The sequence below is a fragment of the Hyperolius riggenbachi genome, chromosome 6 (genome assembly GCF_040937935.1).
Source record: "Hyperolius riggenbachi isolate aHypRig1 chromosome 6, aHypRig1.pri, whole genome shotgun sequence".
Lineage (NCBI taxonomy): Eukaryota > Metazoa > Chordata > Amphibia > Anura > Hyperoliidae > Hyperolius > Hyperolius riggenbachi.
The window spans coordinates 298,602,473-298,620,601 of record NC_090651.1 but is presented as its reverse complement, the minus strand read 5'-3'; positions in this window follow the sequence as shown (position 1 = coordinate 298,620,601).

Genomic DNA, 18,129 nt, shown 5'->3' with positions numbered 1-18,129 from the left:
ATGAACAGTGACAGTCAGTGAGTGTCCTAGTACAGTTACAGTATATAACTATTCAGAAGGAAATAGAGTGTGTGTACACAGACAGTGAGTGCAAGCACACGCAGGAGCTAGCCTATGAACAGTGACAGTCAGTGAGTGTCCTAGTACAGTTACAGTATATAACTATTCAGAAGGAAATAGAGTGTGTGTACACAGACAGTGAGTGCAAGCACACGCAGGAGCTAGCCTATGAACAGTGACAGTCAGTGAGTGTCCTAGTACAGTTACAGTATATAACTATTCAGAAGGAAATAGAGTGTGTGTACACAGACAGTGAGTGCAAGCACACGCAGGAGCTAGCCTATGAACAGTGACAGTCAGTGAGTGTCCTAGTACAGTTACAGTATATAACTATTCAGAAGGAAATAGAGTGTGTGTACTACACAGACAGTGAGTGCAAGCACACGCAGGAGCTAGCCTATGAACAGTGACAGTCAGTGAGTGTCCTAGTACAGTTACAGTATATAACTATTCAGAAGGAAATAGAGTGTGTGTACACAGACAGTGAGTGCAAGCACACGCAGGAGCTAGCCTATGAACAGTGACAGTCAGTGAGTGTCCTAGTACAGTTACAGTATATAACTATTCAGAAGGAAATAGAGTGTGTGTACACAGACAGTGAGTGCAAGCACACGCAGGAGCTAGCCTATGAACAGTGACAGTCAGTGAGTGTCCTAGTACAGTTACAGTATATAACTATTCAGAAGGAAATAGAGTGTGTGTACACAGACAGTGAGTGCAAGCACACGCAGGAGCTAGCCTATGAACAGTGACAGTCAGTGAGTGTCCTAGTACAGTTACAGTATATAACTATTCAGAAGGAAATAGAGTGTGTGTACACAGACAGTGAGTGCAAGCACACGCAGGAGCTAGCCTATGAACAGTGACAGTCAGTGAGTGTCCTAGTACAGTTACAGTATATAACTATTCAGAAGGAAATAGAGTGTGTGTACTACACAGACAGTGAGTGCAAGCACACGCAGGAGCTAGCCTATGAACAGTGACAGTCAGTGAGTGTCCTAGTACAGTTACAGTATATAACTATTCAGAAGGAAATAGAGTGTGTGTACACAGACAGTGAGTGCAAGCACACGCAGGAGCTAGCCTATGAACAGTGACAGTCAGTGAGTGTCCTAGTACAGTTACAGTATATAACTACAATACAAAATACAATCACTAAGTAGTAGAGGACAGCAGAAATACTGTCTAATACTATCTAATACTGTCTAAATACTAATGAGAAATAAACTAACAGAGGACAGGAGGACAGCTGCCCACACAGGCAAGGCCCTGAGGCCTAAAGCTGTAAGCCTGCAGCAGCTGTCTGAGTCTCTCTCTATGTAACACAAAAGCTACTAACTAAAATACAATGTCTATCTAACTAACAACAATATAGGTGTGTATAGGAGGTGTATGTGAGCAAAAACGCTAGGTAAATGACCACAATAGAGCTCTTGCTAAGCCAAAGCACAAAGGAGCAACTCTCTCTCTATGCAAGTCTCAGGCAAGGACGGAGAAACGGAACATGGCGGCCGCTATTTATAGGGTAGGGGCTGGCCAGGGTCCCCCTCTGTGATTGGCTGCCGTCAGAGGGCCTGGGAGCCCTCTGATTGGCTCTAAGGACATCAATCTGGGCTATGACGCTATTCGAGCTCGGTATTCGAGCTCGAATAGCGCCGTTTGCTCAAATAGCTCGAATAGTGAATGGGCTATTCGCGTTTACTCGAATAGCCCATTCGAATAGCTGCAGCTATTCGGAGCTCGAATACCGAGCTCGAATAGCTGAAAAAGAGCTCGAATATTCGAGCTACTCGAATATTCGAGCTCTGCTGAGCACCACTGATGCTATGTACACACGATACAAATTTCTGGTCGATTTACCTGCCAGATTTATTTTTTCCAACATGTCTGATCTGAATTTTGATCGATTTTGCGATCGAAATTCAGATTGGACATGTTGGAAAAAATCAATCTGGCTGGTAAATCTGACAGAAAATTGTATCGTGTGTACCTAGCATGAGACTGTCCTGGCAGGATGTCTAGTAGGGATGCAAACAGACGTGACTGTGAGAACCTTATGCTTTGAGCCTGGCCAGACCCAAGTAGCCGATGCATGTTCCTTGAGTTTTGATAAGATTTGATTAATAGCAAGTTTAAAAAGCCTGTTGAGTGCCTCCTTCTTATCCGTATACTTTGAAAGTCTAGTAGGGACGGTTGGAAATGCCCATTACCGTTTCTGCTGAAATACTGATTTTTGCCAATGCCAATTTCCGTCTTTCTGATTTTCTGATTTCCCGTTTTATTTCACTCATTCAAGTAGTCCTGAGACTTGTTTTGACCGGTTAGTAACAAAATGTGCTCTCAGTAAATTCTTGTCCTTTTGTTTGCAGCAAAAAAATTTGGAACCTAAAAATGAGAAGAATGAGAAATTTTAGCTTAGTCACTGTGGAATTTCCCATTGCAGAAAGTGCTAATTAAAGTCTTTGATCATTTCACCCAGGGGCAGACTGACAACTCATGGGGCCCCCGGGCAATAGGAGATTATGGGGCCCCGTACCAGTGTCGCCCACATTTCATGTTATTTTTTACAGAGTAAGTTCCAATAATTTACTGCCGACAGATATTTTATACTGATAAAAAAAACACCCTTGGGTGTGGTGTGGTCATGCAGCAGAATGTGGGCGTGGTCATGGGTGGGGCAAAATATACATGACCTTGGCAGTGGTGTAAACGATCTGTCGGGGAAGTTTGAGCTCTGCCTTAGTGTTTCCCCCCAAAATACATGTAATCTGACCGAATTTCACCAAAAATCTACGCCATTTGGCAGAGGATCCTCTAAAATACAGATAATATGGCAGTTGTTCCCCCAAAATAGACGTAATCTGGCAGCAGCAGTTTCCCTAACATACACATAATTTGGCAGCAGTTGCCCAAAATATGCATAATCTGGCAGCGGATCACCCAAAATACATGTAATCTTGCAGAAGTGGTTCCCCCAAAATACACATAATCTGGAAGCAGTGTTTTCCCCAACATACACAATCTGGCATCGGTTCCCCAAAAATACACATAATCTGGCAGCTGTTCCCCAAAATACACTTAAAGGGAACCTTAGCCATGGGCCCAAAAAAAAATTCACTTACCTGGGGCTTTCCCAAGCCTCCTGCAGCCGTCCTGTGCCCGCGCCGGTCCTTCGGTGCCCTCCGGTCTCCCTCCGTGGCTAAGTTTCGTTTTCGGCCGACCTCCAGTCGTCCTCCGGCAAAGCGTCCTCTTCTTCCGCATTCCCCGTCGTAAAGAGCCGTAAAGCGCGTCCGCATGACGCATCTTGCGTCATGCGGACGAGCTTTATGGCTCTTTACGACGGTGAATCCGGAAGAAGAGGACGCTTTGCCGGAGGACGACTGGCGGTCGGCCGAAAACGAAACTTAGCCACGGAGGGAGACCGGAGGGCACCGAAAGACCGGCGCGGGCACAGGACGGCTGCAGGAGGCTTGGGAAAGCCCCAGGTAAGTGAATTTTTTTTTGGGCCCACGGTTAAGGTTCCCTTTAATCTACCAGCAGCGGTTCCCCAAAAATAGTTAATCTGGCAGCAGGTACCCCAAAATAGGTGCCCCCCGTATAGGTAACAAGTCTAAAGGTATCCCCAGTGGAAGTAACCAGGTGTATTGGTGTTCCCAGTACAGGTATACAGGTCTATAGGTGTCCCCAGTATAAGTAGCCAGGTCTATAGGTGTCCCCAGTATAAGTAGCCAGGTCTACAGGTGTCCCCAGAATAGATAACCAGGTCTATCGGTGTCCCCAGTTTAGATAGCCAGGTCTATAGGTGTCCCCAGAATAGGTAGCCAGGTGTATAGGTGTCCCCAGAATAGGTAGCCAGGTCTATGGGTGTCCCCAGTATATAGAGCCAGGTCTACAGGTGTCTCCAGAATAGGTAGCCAGGTCTATAGGTGTCCCCAGTACAGATAGCCAGGTCTATAGGTGTTCCCAGCATATGTAGCCAGGTCTATAGGTATTCCCAGTATATATAGCAATGTGAATAGGTGTCCCCAGTATAAGTAGCCAGGTGTATAGGTATTCCCAGTATATGTAGCCAGGTCTATAGATGTCCCCAGTAAAGCCAGGTCTATAGGTGTCCCCAGTATATGTAGCCAGGTGTATAGGTATTCCCAGTATATGTAGCAATGTGTACAGGTGTCCCCAATATAGCCAGGTGTATAGGTGTCCCCAGTATAAGTAGCCAGGTGTATAGGTATTCCCAGCATATGTAGCCAGGTGTAAAGCCAGGTCTATAGGCGACCCCAGTATATGTAGCCAGATGTATAGGTATTCCCAGTATATGTAGCAATGTGTATAGGTGTCCCCAGTATAGCCAGGTGTATAGGTGTCCCCAGTATAAGTAGCCAGGTGTATAGGTATTCCCAGTATATGTAGCCAGGTGTATAGGTATTCCCAGTATATGTAGCAATGTGTATAGGTGTCCCCAGTATAAGCAGCCAGGTGTATAGGTATTCCCAGTATATGTAGCCAGGTGTATAGGAATTCCCAGTATATGTAGCCGGGTGTATAGATGTCCTCAGTAAAGCCAGGTCTATAGGTGTCCCCAGTATATGTAGCCAGGTGTATAGGTATTCCCAGTATAGGTCTTAGGTGTCCCCAGTATGTAGCTAGGTCTATAGGTGTCCCCCAGGAGGGGAGGAGCGCAGTGAAAGGGAGCGGTATGTACAGCGTGGGGAAGGGGGAAAGTCCCCCAACTCTTCCCTCACCTTGGTGCCCCCTCCCTGGCTCTCCCCTCCAGTAACTCGGCGGCTAACAGCGGGCAGCGGACAGAGACTTACCGACGTTCCTGCCTCCAGCCAAGGGACGCTCTGCTCTGTGCGTGGCTAGTCTGGTCTACTGAAGACCAGACTAGCCGCGCACAGAGCAGAGCGTCCCTTGCGGCTGGAGGCAGGAATGGCGGTAAGTCTCTGTCAGCTGCCCGCTGTTAGCGGCCGAGTTACCGGAGGGGAGAACCAGGAAGGGGGGCCCCAAGGTGAGGGAAGGGGGGGAGACTTCCCCCCTTTCCCACGCTGTACATACCACTCCCTTTCACTGCGCTCCTCCCCTTCTGCTCAGGGTACTCTGGCGCCCCCCCCCCCCCCCCCCTCCCGACCACGGGATCTCGGTCCGTGCCTGAGTGCCCCAATGGTCAGTCCGCCCCTGATTTCACCAATTCCTTACACCGGCTATTTGGGCATCTGTTGGCATCTGTTTACATCCCTACTAGACATTCAGCCAGGAAAGTCATACTGTATGCTAGGAACAAACGATACAATTTTCTGGCAGATTTACCTCTAGATCGATTTTTTCCAACATTTCCATCGATTTTCCAATGGATTTCCATAAACGTGAATGGAAACTGAACGGAAAAAAATCAATCGAAATTCAGATCGGACATGTTGGAAAAAATTTTTCAATCTGGCTGGTAAATATGCCAGAAAATTGTATTGTGTGTACCTAGCATGAGACTGTCCTGGCTGAATGTCTAGTAGGGATGGAAACAGACGTGACCGTGAGAACCTTATGCCTTGCGCAGTGGTGCGCATCCAATATTCGGGTATCCGAACTACCCAGATAATCCAAACTTTTTCCACTATCCGAACTTTGAATAGCAATTCAGATATTTTTTAAAATCCAAATAGCACTATCCGACAAACTCGGACTTCCCATCTGAAGAGAGAGAGACCTCCAAAAGGAGTTTTTGCCATTTGAAGAGACCTTTGAAAGCATTTTAAGCCATTTTCAGGTCACTTCCGTTTTTGTATCCGGATATCAAAAAGTTCGGATGCGGATATCCGATTCGGATCCGGATATCTGGGTATCCGGATCCGAATTCAATTCGGATTTTGAAAAGGGGTATCCGAGCAACACTGGCCTTGAGCCTAGTCAGACCCAAGTAGCCAATGCATGTTCCTTGAGTTTTGATTTGATTAATAGCAAATTTAAAAAGCCTGTTGAGTGCCTCCTTCTTATCCGTATACTTTGAAAGTCTAGTAGGGACGGTTGGTAATGCCCATTACCGTTTCTGCTGAAATTCTGATTTCTGCCAATGCCAATTTCCGTCTTTCTGATTTTCCGATTTCCCGTTTTATTTCACTTATTCAAGTACTCCTGAGACTTGTTTTGACCGGTTAGTAACAAAATGTGCTCTCAGTAAATTCTTGTCCTTTTGTTTGCAGCAAAACATTTTTGAACCTAAAAATGAGAAGAATGAGAAATTTCAGCTTAGTCACTGTGGAATTTCCCATTGCAGAAAGTGCTAATGAAAGTCTTTGATCATTTCACCCAGGGGCGGACTGAAAACTCATGGGGCCCCCGGGCAATAGGAGATTATGGGGCCCCGTACCAGTGTCGCCCACATTTCATGTTATTTTTTACAGAGTAAGTTCCAATAATTTACTGCCGACAGATATTTTATACTGATAAAAAAAACACCCTTGGGTGTGGTGTGGTCATGCAGCAGAATGTGGGCGTGGTCATGGGTGGGGCAAAATATACATGACCTTGGCAGTGGTGTAAGCGATCTGTCGGGGAAGTTTGCGCTCTGCCTTAGTGTTTCCCCCCAAAATACATGTAATCTGACCGAATTTCACCAAAAATCTACGCCATTTGGCAGAGGATCCTCTAAAATACAGATAATATGGCAGTCGTTCCCCCAAAATAGACGTAATCTGGCAGCAGCAGTTTCCCTAACATACACATAATTTGGCAGCGGTTGCCCAAAATATGCATAATCTGGCAGCGGATCACCCAAAATACATGTAATCTTGCAGCAGTGGTTCCCCCAAAATACACATGATCTGGAAGCAGTTATTCCCCCAACATACACAATCTGGCATCGGTTCCCCAAAAATACACATAATCTGGCAGCTGTTCCCCAAAATACACTTAATCTAGCAGCAGCGGTTCCCCAAAAATAGTTAATCTGGCAGCAGGCACCCCAAAATAGGTGCCCCCAGTATAGGTAACAGGTCTAAAGGTATCCCCAGTGGAAGTAACCAGGTGTATTGGTGTTCCCAGTACAGGTATACAGGTCTATAGGTGTCCCCAGTATAAGTAGCCAGGTCTATAGGTGTCCCCAGTATAAGTAGCCAGGTCTACAGGTGTCCCCAGAATAGATAACCAGGTCTATCGGTGTCCCCATTTTAGATAGCCAGGTCTATAGGTGTCCCCAGAATAGGTAGCCAGGTCTATAGGTGTCCCCAGAATAGGTAGCCAGGTCTATGGGTGTCCCCAGTATATGTAGCCAGGTCTACAGGTATCTCCAGAATAGGTAGCCAGGTCTATAGGTGTCCCCAGTACAGATAGCCAGGTCTATAGGTGTTCCCAGCATATGTAGCCAGGTCTATAGGTATTCCCAGTATATATAGCAATGTGAATAGGTGTCCCCAGTATATGCAGCTAGGTGTATAGGAATCCCCAGTATATGTAGCCAGGTCTATAGATGTCCCCAGTATATGTAGCCAGGTGTATAGGTATTAACAGTATATGTAGCCAGGTGTATAGATTTCCCCGGTAAAGCCAGGTCTATAGGTGTCCCCAGTATATGTAGCCAGGTGTATAGGTATTCCCAGTATATGTAGCAATGTGTATAGGTGTCCCCAGTATAGCCAGGTGTATAGGTGTCCCCAGTATAAGTAGCCAGGTGTATAGGTATTCCCAGTATATGTAGCCAGGTGTATAGGAATTCCCAGTATATGTAGCCAGGTGTATAGATGTCCTCAGTAAAGCCAGGTCTATAGGTGTCCCCAGTATATGTAGCCAGGTGTATAGGTATTCCCAGTATAGGTCTTAGGTGTCCCCAGTATGTAGCTAGGTCTATAGGTGTCCCCCAGGAGGGGAGGAGCGCAGTGAAAGGGAGCGGTATGTACAGCGGGGGGGAAGGGGGAAAGTCCCCCAACTCTTCCCTCACCTTGGTGCCCCCTCCCTGGCTCTCCCCTCCAGTAACTCGGCGGCTAACAGCGGGCAGCGGACAGAGACTTACCGCCGTTCCCGCCTCCAGCCAAGGGACGCTCTGCTCTGTGCGTGGCTAGTCTGGTCTACTGAAGACCAGACTAGCCACGCACAAAGCAGAGCGTCCCTTGCGGCTGAAGGCAGGAATGGCGGTAAGTCTCTGTCCGCTGCCCGCTGTTAGCCGCCGAGTTACTGGAGGGGAGAGCCAGGGAGGGGGCACCAAGGTGAGGGAAGAGTTGGGGGACTTTCCCCCTTCCCCCCCGCTGTACATACCGCTCCCTTTCACTGCGCTCCTCCCCTCCTGCTCAGGGTACTCTGCCCCCCCCCGACCACGGGATCTCGGTCCGTGCCCGAGTGCCCCAATGGTCAGTCCGCCCCTGATTTCACCAATTCCTTACACCGGCTATTTGGGCATCTGTTGGCATCTGTTTACATCCCTACTAGACATTCAGCCAGGAAAGTCATACTGTATGCTAGGAACAAGCGATACAATTTTCTGGCAGATTTACCTCTAGATCGATTTTTTCCAACATTTCCATCGATTTTCCAATGGATTTCCATAAACGTGAACGGAAACTGAACGGAAAAAAATCGATCGAAATTCAGATCGGACATGTTGGAAAAAAAATCAATTTGGCTGATAAATATGCCAGAAAATTGTATTGTGTGTACCTAGCATGAGACTGTCCTGGCTGAATGTCTAGTAGGGATGGAAACAGACGTGACCGTGAGAACCTTATGCCTTGAGCAGTGGTGCTCATCCAATATTCGGGTATCCGAACTACCCAGTGAATCCAAACTTTTTCCACTATCCGAACTTTAAATAGCAATTCAGATATTTTTTAAAATCCGAATAGCACTATCCGACAAACTCGGACTTCCTATCTGAAGAGAGACCTCCGAAAGGGGTTTTTGCCATTTGAAGAGACCTTTGGAAGCATTTTAAGCCATTTTCAGGTCACTTCCGTTTTTCTATCCGGATATCAAAAAGTTCGGATTCGGATATCCGATTCGGATCTCGATATCTGGGTATCTGGATCTGAATTCAATTCGGATTTTGAAAAGGGGTATCCGAGCAGCACTGGCCTTGAGCCTAGTCAGACCCAAGTAGCCGATGCATGTTCCTTGAGTTTTGATAAAATTTGATTAATAGCAAGTTTAAAAAGCCTGTTGACTGCCTCCTTTTTATCCGTATACTCTAGTAGGGACGGTTGGAAATGCCATTTTTCTGATTTTACGATTTCCCATTTTAACAATTCCCGTTTTTCCAATTGTCCATTTTTCCAATTTCTGAGGAGTATTTATCTTGTCATTTTTTGCATCAGATGCTGCAAAAAATGACAAAAAATTTGGTTACTGGTGGTTCTCTCTCCAATCTCTTTCTTCCTCTTCTACCTCCCTTTCTGTCTTCCTCTTCATTCCATTTGTTATTTTCCTCTCTTGGAGGAGGGGACAGAATACCCCATCGTGCATTATTAGGACTAGTAAGGAAGATAAAAAACACAGGAGCCTGATCTGATGTGTTATCGCTAGCTAGTTTGGTAATTTATAAACAGGTTGATGGTTATGCTCACAAAGCTGGGTTGCAAAGGGTGCAACCACTGATATGAGATGCTGTCCCCACTCGGCCTTGTGATCGTAGTTTGTTGGTCGCAACACCAAGAAGAAACGACTCTCTCCAGGTCTCTTCTCATAGAGTGGGTTCCCCTATCTCTGGGTGACTGCATCAGGGCAAAGGCTGCTTTCACAGTAAGAAGTCACAGGCGCACGTTAGAGCAGCCTGTAACGCAGCTCACCGCACAGTAATGAAAAATCAATGGGCTGTTCACAGTGCCCACGTTGCGTTACATTGTAACACAAGACGTCAAGACAACGTACTGCATGCAGTACTTTAGTTAGACTGCTTGCACATGCTCAGTAATGTTGGGGAGGAGGGGAGTGCGGCCAGGCACATGGCTAATTAATATTCACTGCACTTTGTGACGTGTGCAGTGTTCCTGGAGCAGCCGCTCTGTGCGGCGATTGGCTGGCGGGACCACGTGATGCCGCATGCGTCCAAAAGTACGCATCATGGCATCACGGACGCCAGAGTGAGCTGCACAACGCAGCTCACTCTGACATCCACATCCAACACCACCAGGCGTTGCGTTAGGGGCACGTTATGCGACCATAACGTTCCCTAAAACGCAACGTCTTGGTGTGAAAGTAGCTAAAGGCAAGGTAGGAGGCATACATGTAAAAAAGGCGCCTGGAAAAAAGGACGCAGGGAATTGAGGCTAGTCGAAAATTTGTAAACTTAGAGTTATTCTACTACTGCATTTTGATAGTAAAATATTGCTAATATTTACCAATATTTTACTATTGCTAAACCTAACCCTACTCTCACACAGAACCCTTTCTTGGTGGTGCCTAACCCTAAGACCCCCCTGGTGGTGCCTAACCCTAAAACCCCCCCATCCCGCCCCCAGTGATGCCTAACCCTACGACTCTCCCCTGGTGGTGCTTACATCTCACCCCCTGGTGGCACCTAACCCTAAATCCCCCTACCAAAGCTAACCCCTCTTCAGCAAAGCCCCGATTAGCGGCTATGAAGGTAAATTTCGGTGCCCGGAGGCGCCTGATTAACGACAAGAGGGGGCAATATCCACACACAGGCTTGCAGAGAAAAATAAAAATTGGCTTGTGGATATAGACGATTCGCACCACTATTAGAAGCCGCAGTTACCACTAGGGGTGGCCCCAGCTCCCACTATATATAGCACACACCCATTTTTGGTCATGCTACAATTAGCTGTGTAGCACAAACGATAAATAAAACATTAGTAATATAAAAAAAAACAGTTTAATATTTTTATTTTCAGGTTTTTTTTTTTTCTTTATTTTTAAGATTGCATCAGACTGTCACAGTATGAACTTTCCTGCAGTAAAACCTCATTGCAATTGTTAGGCCCGGTTCACATCTGCGTTTTTTTGGGGAGCCGGCCATACAGATCCGCCATCAAGATCAGGTAGAACTGTCAGTTTTTACAGCCAGTGTGCTGTAACTGTCAGTTTTCTATTTGTTCCTATGTAGCTACAAAACCTTCCATTTCCGTTCCGCTGAGCGAAATGGTCCGGAAAACGGACCACGGAACCGTACGGCCTTATCTAACAGCGTCTCAGCTGTTTTGGCTTTTTTTTTTTTTTTTTTAAAACCAGACTGATTTCGACAGGCTCTTTTGGATAGATAACATCTCAACTCTTGCTGTACTGAAAAATAGAAAGGGACTTCTGATAATTTCTCAGTAGGGCCAGTACTATATTTTTGTATGTTTAGCTCATCATGTCACATGTCACTTCAGATACAGTTTAAAGAGCCCATGATTCCTTTCCACCGACATACTGTGAGAATATCACCCCATCAGCAAATAACCCTTATAAATAACAGTTACAGAATCTTAAATGACAACTGAAGTGAGAGAGATATGGAGTCTGCCATATTTATTTCCTTTTAAACAATACCAGTTGCCTGGCAGCCCTACTGATCTATTTGGCTGCAGTAGTGTCTGAATCACACACCAGAAACAAGCATGCAGCTAATCTTGTCAGATCTGACAATACAGCCAGAAACACCTGATCTGCTGCATGCTTGTTCAGGGTCTATGGGTAAAAAGTATTAGATGCAGAGGATCAGCAGGACAGCCAGGCAACTGGTATTGTTTAACCTTTTCAGCCCGCAGGGATTTTTCACCTTATGCATCAGAGAAATTTTCACCTCCCATTCATTCGCTAATAACTTTATCACTACTTATTACAATTTATTGATCTATATCTTGTTTTTTTCCGCCACTAATTAGGCTTTCTTTGGGTGGTACATTTTACTAAGAATTATTTTTTATAAATGCATTTTAACAGAAATAATAAGAAAAAAATGGAAACAAATTCATGATTTCTCCGTTTTTGGCCATTATAGCCACGCTACCATAATTAAATGTATTTTATTTGCCCGTTTGTCTCGGTTATGACACCATTTAAATTTTGTCCCTATCACAATGTATGGCGCCAATATTTTATTTGGGAATAAAGGTGCATTTTTTCCGTTTTGCGTCCATTACTATTTACAAGCTTATAATTTAAAAAATGTTCGTAGTATACCCCCTTCAAATGCATATTTAAAAAGTTCAGACCCTTAGGTAACTATTGATGTCTTTTTTTTTTATTATTGTAATTTTTTTTTTCCATTAAAAAATTTATTTGGGTAATATTTTGGTGTGGGAAATAAACAGTTATTTTTTAATGTTATTACGGTATATGTGTAAATTGTAATGTAAAAAATATGTAGGTGTAGTTTTACTATTTGGCCACAAGAGGGCCACCTTGAATTTTTTTTTCCCTCCTTGTGCTTCTTGCTAAGCGGAAGCACAAGGGGGATGTGGAAATTTTTACGGGCAGAAATACTGAAGCCTCTTGTAAGAGCGCTTCGGTTTTTCTACTGGGGAGACGGATCGGTGATCGGGAACCATGTTCCCGTTCACTGAGCCCAGGGCTACCGGGGGACACCACAGGAGCGCGCCCGCGATCGCGCGCATCTCAATGGCGCCTAATTGGATTGATCATATGGTTGAGCGTTCAGGAGACTGTACCTGCGTATGATTTATTTCATAGGATTATTTATTCATACCTTTGCTGAAATATTGATGGTGACAGACAGGAACAGCTACCTGACAGGTGAGCTACCTGACAAGCTGGTCACACAAAGGTTGCTAGGAGTATGTTGTAGAAGGCTTCTTGTGTTCACAGGCAGCCTGTAACTGAATATAGCTGCATTCATCCGGTCTGATTACTGTAAGACCGAGTCAACACTAATGTATGGAAAGACAAGCATGGAAAACAGAAACGGTAACTCCTGATACAGCAATAGGGGTGTAGCAGGCAAAAAAATATCTTGATTAACGGGCAATGTGCTTCTGGCCCATTGTATTAAGGGACAACTGAAGCGAGAGGAATATGGAGGCTGCAATATTTATTTTAACTATTTCTGCACATTCATATCTACACTCAACATTTTGATAAAGTTCTACTACTGCCAGCCAGCTCCGCAGAACCCCCCTGACTGAGCACTCCCTGTCTCTTCCATCTTTGCTTGAATTAAAGTTTAGCTTCTGCCTGGACTGTGCGCTTTATTCAAGATATTTCTTTGCCTGCTACACCCCTATTGCTGTATCAGGAGTTACCGTTTCTGTTTTCCATACTTGTCTTTCCATACATTACTGTTGTTGACTCGGTCTTACAGTAATCAGACCGGATGAATGCAGCTATATTCAGTTACAGGCTGCCTGTGAACACAAGAAGCCTTCTACAACATACGCCTAGCAACCTTTGTGTGACCAGCTTGTCAGGTAGCTGTTCCTGTCTGCCACCATCAATATTTCAGCAAAGTTATGAATAAATAATCCTATGAAATAAATCATACGCAGGTACAGTCTCCTGAACGATCACCCATATGATCAATCGAATTAGGCGCCATTGAGGGCTCAGCCACACTATTAGCGCTTTTCTGAGTGCTTGTGATTGATTAGCGCTTTTTAAGATTTGCTCCCATCCACTTTCATTAAAATCGCAGTAAAAATCGCAGCGATTTTTACCACGATTTTAATGAAAGTGAATGAAAGCGATTTTTAAAAAGCGCTCAGAAAGCACTAATGACTCACAGCAAAGTGCACCGAAAGCATTTATAGTGTGGCTGAGCCCTAGAGGGACCTTGAGCAGAGGCATAAATTGAAAATCTGGACTTACCTGGGGCTTCCTCCAGCCCGCTGCAGCCCGTGAGGTCCCCCAGCATCCTCTTGGTCCCTTCCGTGGTCCCGCTGGCGGCTCCGGTACTCCGGTGACTTCGGCTGAAGTCACGCATGCGTGGCCGGTGCGCACACCCAGCACCTAATCATTGCCACAAGCGTCCTGCGCATGCACGGTTTTCTAAAGATTTAACCCCGCATGCGCAGGACACTTGTGGCGACCGGCGTGGTGACGTGTCGGGTGTGCACCGGGGCCATGGATGTGCGACTTCAGCCGAAATCACCGGATTACTGAAGCCGCCAGCGGGACCACGGAAGGGACCAAGAGGATGCTGGGGGACCTCACGGGTTACGGGGGGCTGGAGGAAGCCCCAGGTAAGTCCAGATTTTTAATTTATGCCTCTGCTCAGGGTACCTTTAATAGTGCCCATAGAAGACAAATGATCATTCTATCAATCATTCAGTCAATCTACAATTCGTAACGATTCTTTTAGTCTGATTGGACTGCATATCTTTGCATATCATTTCCAATCGATTGCAACGATCGGATTGAACGGTCAATTTATCAATCAATGTATTAAGACATTTTATTTCCAATCGCATTTATCTGATCACTTGGACAATACATTGATTAAAATTGTACTGTTGGTGGGCACCTTAACAGATTTCAGTTCTATGCAGTGAGATTCTGTACCCTTTCTTCCCTGTAGATGCGGCAATAGTAGCGTTGCAGAGTTACTATAGCAAATTACACAAGGCAATAGTAGCATGGCAGAGTTACTATAGCAAATTACATGTGGCAATAGTAGCGTGGCAGAGTTACTATGGCAAATGATGTGGCAATAGTAGCGTGGCAGAGTTACTATAGCAAGTTACATGTGGCAATAGTAGCATGGAAGAGTTACTATGGGAAATTACATGTGGCAATAGTAGCGTGGCAGAGTTACTATAGCAAGGTACATGTGGCAATAGTAGCATGGCAGAGTTACTATGGCAAATTACATGTGGCAATAGTAGGGTGGCAGAGTGTTTTGTGACATAGAACGTTATGTATATGTGGCATTGGCAGTGTGGCAGGGGAAAGTCGTGGCAAAGCACATTATGCTGTATTGGCAACTTGCCAGAAGTGAGTTATATATGGCATTGGCCATTTGGTGAGTTAATTTGTGTCACAGCAAATTACCTGCGGCATTGTCAATATGGCAGGGGTAATATCGGGCATGGTAAGTCACATGTGGCCCTGGTATGGGCAGTATGACAGGGATGATTTCTGGCAAGTTACCATGGTGATGACAGTTTGTGATATAATTTTGGTTAATTGCTCAGACATTCTTCAGTGCGGCTTTCCTATAGCAATCATGGGCGTCCACAGAACATTTTTCAGGGGAGGGCAAAAAGGGGGGGAGGAAGAAGTAGCGCAGTGCGCCGAAAATTGGGTACGTGCGGCACAAAATAGGGTCATGATTTGCACGCCGAAAAATGGGTGTAGTCATGGACCTGAATGTGGGTGTGGTCGCCGGTGGAGACAAGTTTACATGAATTTAGCAATGGTGGGACATTAGATTAGGACAGTGGCGGCGAACCTTTTGGAGGTCGAGTGCCCAAACTGCAATCCAAAAGTCACTTATCTATCGCAAAGTGCCAACAGCAATTTAAACTAAATACAGTGGTGTGAAAAACTATTTGCCCCCTTCCTGATTTCTTATTCTTTTGCATGTTTGTCACACTTAAATGTTTCTACTCATCAAAAACCGTTAACTATTAGTCAAAGATAACATAATTGAACACAAAATGCAGTTTTAAATGATGTTTTTTTTTTATTTAGTGAGAAAAAACAACTCAAAACCTACATGGCCCTGTGTGAAAAAGAAATTGCCCCCTGAACCTAATAACTGGTTGGGCCACCCTTAGCAGCAATAACTGCAATCAAGCGTTTGCGATAACTTGCAACGAGTCTTTTACAGCACTCAGGAGGAATTTTGGCCCACTCATCTTTGCAGAATTGTTGTAATTCAGCTTTATTTGAGGGTTTTCTAGCATGAACCGCTTTTTTAAGGTCATGCCACAACATCTCAATAGGATTCAGGTCAGGACTATGACTAGGCCACTCCAAAGTCTTCATTTTGTTTTTCTTCAGCCATTCAGAGGTGGATTTGGTGGTGTGTTTTGGGTCATTGTCCTGCTGCAGCACCCAAGATAGCTTCAGCTTGAGTTGACGAACAGATGGCCGGACATTCTCCTTCAGGATTTTTGGGTAGACAGTAGAATTCATGGTTCCATCTATCACAGCAAGCCTTCCAGGTCCTGAAGCAGCAAAACAACCCCAGACCATCACACTACCACCACCATATTTTACTGTCGGTATGATGTTCTTTTGCTGAAATGCTGTGTTACTTCTACGCCAGATGTAACGGGACACGCACCTTCCAAAAAGTTCGACTTTTGTCTCGTCGGTCCACAAGGTATTTTCCCAAAAGTCTTGGCAATCATTGAGATGTTTTTTTAGCGAAATTGAGATGAGCCTTAATGTTCTTTTTGCTTAAAAGTGGTTTGTGCCTTGGATATCTGCCATGCAGGCCGTTTTTGCCCAGTCTCTTTCTTATGGTGGAGTCGAGAACAATGACCTTAATTGAGACAAGTGAGGCCTGCAGTTCTTTAGATGTTGTCCTGGGGTCTTTTGTGGCCTCTCGGATGAGTTTTCTCTGCGCTCTTGGGGTAATTTTGGTCGGCCAGCCACTCCTGGGGAGGTTCATCACTGTTCCATGTTTTTGCCATTTGTGGATAATGGCTCTCACTGTGGTTCGCTGGAATCCCAAAGCTTTAGAAATGGCTTTATAACCTTTACCAGACAGATAGATCTCAATTACAGTACTTTTGTTCTCATTTGTTCCTGAATTTCTTTGGATCTTGGCATGATGTCTAGCTTTTGAGGTGCTTTTGGTCTACTTCTCTGTGTCAGATAGCTTCTATTTAAGTGATTTCTTGGTTGAAACAGGCGTGGCAGTAATCAGGCCTGGGGGTGACTACAGAAATTGAACTCAGGTGTGATAAACCACAGTTAAGTTATTTTTTTAACAAGGGAGGCAATCACTTTTTCACACAGGGCCATGTAGATTTGGAGTTTTTTTTTCTCACTAAATAATAAAAACCATCATTTAAAACTGCATTTTGTGTTCAATTATGTTATCTTTGAGTAATAGTTAACGGTTTTTGATGAGCAGAAACATTTAAGTGTGACAAACATGCAAAAGAATAAGAAATCAGGAAGGGGGCAAATAGTTTTTCACACCACTGTATAATCATTTTAACTCATACATGAACATTACGGAAATCCAAGTTGAAAATAAACTGTGAAGATAAACAATTTCATCCATCCTACTCCTGAAAAATGTATTCATTTTTTAAGAACCTCCCAGTTTCATTTTCTGTTCTAAAAAGCTGAAAAAGTCGGTTTAATGCTATTGTGTCATATGATGATGATTCAGCTTTTTCCATAGTCTCGCAGTTAGCAATCATGTGAACCCCAACAAATTCAGCAATCATGAGCCCCCCCCCCCCCCCCCATCAAGACAAATTCAGCAATCATGAGGCCCCCAAAAAGACAAATTCGGCAATCATGAGGCCCCCAACAAATCATGAGGCCCCCAACAAGACAAATTCAGCAATCTTGAGGCCCCCAACAAGACAAATTCAGCAATCTTGAGGCCCCCAACAAATCATGAGGCCCCCAACAAGACGAATTCAGTAACCATGAGGCCCCGAACAAGACAAATTCAGCAGTCATAAGGCACATAAATAGACAGCATTTCACATAAATAGGCAGAATGCCCCCTTAATATGGTAGATACCTCTCACCTAGCTTCTGAATTCTCCTCTACTGGCTACTGTGCCTGGCTGGCCTGGCAATACTGTTTTTGGCTGGATTGGGGATGATGTGTGTGTGGGCTGAAAGGCCTGGCAGTGATGCTGTGGCTGGGCTGGTGTTGATGCTGTAGCCGGGCTGGCGATGATGCTGTGGCCCGCTGGCGGTGATGCTGTGGCCCGGCTGGCGGTGATGCTGTGGCCTGGCTGGCGGTGATGCTGTGGCCCGCTGGCGGTGATGCTGTGGCCCGGCTGGCGGTGATGCTATGGCCCGGCTGGCGGTGATGCTGTGGCCGGGCTAGCAGTGATGCTGTGGCTGGGCTGGTGTTGATGCTGTAGCCGGGCTGGCGGTGATGCTGTGGCCCGCTGGCGGTGATGCTGTGGCCCGCTTGCGGTGATGCTGTGGCCCGGCTGGCAGTGATGCTGTGGCCCGGCTGGCAGTGATGCTGTGGCTGGGCTGGCAGTG